Consider the following 2,185-nt stretch of genomic DNA (forward strand, 5'->3'; position numbering starts at 1 on the left):
GGGGGGGGGTCAAAGGCAGAGAAAAGGGGGTCTGGGGGGCAAAAAGGAGGTTTGGGGGTTCCCCAGGTGGGAAAAAGGGGGGACCCTTAATTAGGAAGGGGAGATTAATTAACCATGAGGGTTAATTGGGGGGATCCCCCATTGCGGGATGTTGGTGTTAATTAACTGGGGTGGTAATTGGGGTTAATCAGCCCCCTCCCCAAAGGTCCCCCTGTTTAATTGGGGTTAATTACCCACCTCCTCCTGATTAATTAGCGCTAATTGGTGTTAATTAGCTACCTCCCCAAAGCTCATCCTGTTGGCCTGTTTCCGGATCTCCGTCAGCCCCAAACGCTCCTTCATCTTCCGGTACCTGGGGGTTAATTAGGGGTTAATTAGGGGGTAATTAGGGGGTAATTAGGGATCTATTAAGTGATTAATTGGAGGGTTACTGGGGGATTAATTAGGGGGTTCATTGGGGGGCTAACTAGGTATAAATTAGGCATTAATTAGGGTTAACCAGGGGGTTTTAGATATAAATTAGGTGTTAATTACGGCTTAATTAGGATTCAGTTGGGGGGTTCCTTGATTTGGGGTTGATTAGAGGTCACTCTGGGGTTAATCAATAGTTAAATAGGAAGTTAATTAGTGGTAATTAAGAGATTAATCAAGGCTTAGTTAAAGCTTACACGTTATTAGGGATTAATTCCATTTAATTGGTGAATTAATTGGGAGTTAATCAGAGGTTCATTGGGTGTTTATTAGGGGTTAATTAGAGGGTCAGTTCAGGGATTAACTGGGAGTTTCAACTCGGAGTTAATTAGGTTGACAAGTGGTTAATTTGAGGCTTAACTAGGTGCTAATTAGAACATTAATTGGGGGCTAATTAGGAGTTAATTAGGGGAGTCAAACCCAGACCAGACCCAGCCCCCCCATTCTCCCTCTGCCCACCCACCAGTTAATGACTGGTTAATTATGATTAATTGGGGTTAACTGGGGTACTAATTAGTGCTAATTAACTCACCTACGGCCCCCCTCTTCTTCCTCTGCCCATCCAGGGAGGCCGGGAGGGGCTTCACCTGCTTCATGGGGGGGGCTCCTGCCACTTGTCAAACTTGCGTTCGATCTCCTCCTTCAGCTCGTACCCCTCCTGGAGGGACAAAACAGGGGGGCTGGCGGGGTCCTGGGAAGGATTTGGGGCGTCTGTGGCAATTCCTGGGGGGATCTGGGGATTCCTGGGGGGATTTGGGGGGTCCCAGGGGGGTTTGGGGGGTCCCGGGGGGGTCCTGCGGCGTGTCGCACGTGCACTTGGGCTCCTTCTTCAGCTCGGATCCCACCTGGGGGGGGCAAAACAGGGGAACTGGGGGGCTCTGGGGGGGATTTGGAGGGTTCGGGGGGGTTGGGGGGTCTCTTAGGGGGTTTGGGGGGTCCCAAGGGGGGTTTGGGGGCTCCCAGGGGGATTTTCGGGGGTCCCACGGAGGTGTTTGGGTTCAGGGATATTTTGGGGTCCCCCAGGTGTGTTTTGGGTCCCACCTTCCCGTCCTGGCTCTCGTGGAACGAGTCCACCCGCCGCGCCAAGGTGCACTTGGCCGCCACCAGCCTGGCGGCCTTCCTCCTCAGATCCTGCGGGTCAGGGGGGATTTCAGGGGATTTCGGAAAATGGTGGAAAGGTGAGGGGAAAATGGCAGGAAACGTGAGGGGAAAAGCGGGGGAAACGTGAGGAGAAAAGCGGGGGAAAGATGAGGGGAAAAGGGGGGGAAATGTGAGGGGAAAATGGTGGGAAAGGTGAGCGGAAAAGGGCAGGAAATGTGAGAGGAAAAAGGAAAATGTGAGGAGGAAAACGGAGGGAAATATGAAAAGAAGAAACACCCCCCCAAATCTGAGAGGGGAACCCACCGGCGGCAGGGACTGCACGATGTCGCTGTGGTAGATGAAGCCCGTGTGGGGCAGCACCGACATGGACGAGAAGCCCGAGAGGGTCCGACGCTGGGCCCCCAGCAGCAGGATGTTACAGGCCAGCAGCTTGGAGAGGGGGGTGAGACCCCCCGCGACCCCTGCAATGAGGGGGGGACCCCCAAAATACAGAGGGGTCGGGGGGGACCCCAAAATCCAGGGGGATCCCAAAAATACACAGGGTGAGGGAAGCGGGACTTTGGAGAGATGGAAAAGGGGGAAGAAAAGGGAAGACCCCAAAAGATGGGGGGGG

At 53.7% G+C, this 2,185-nt stretch overlaps 1 pseudogene; it reads right to left on the reverse strand.

Annotated features, from left to right (window-relative positions):
- Positions 1 to 256: 256 nt before the first annotated feature.
- The window catches only part of LOC113979822, a 2,962-nt pseudogene continuing 1,033 nt past the window's right edge, over positions 257 to 2,185 (reverse strand).

The sequence above is a fragment of the Neopelma chrysocephalum genome, unplaced genomic scaffold (assembly GCF_003984885.1).
Source record: "Neopelma chrysocephalum unplaced genomic scaffold, ASM398488v2 Primary Assembly neopelma1_89713, whole genome shotgun sequence".
NCBI classification, from domain to species: domain Eukaryota; kingdom Metazoa; phylum Chordata; class Aves; order Passeriformes; family Pipridae; genus Neopelma; species Neopelma chrysocephalum.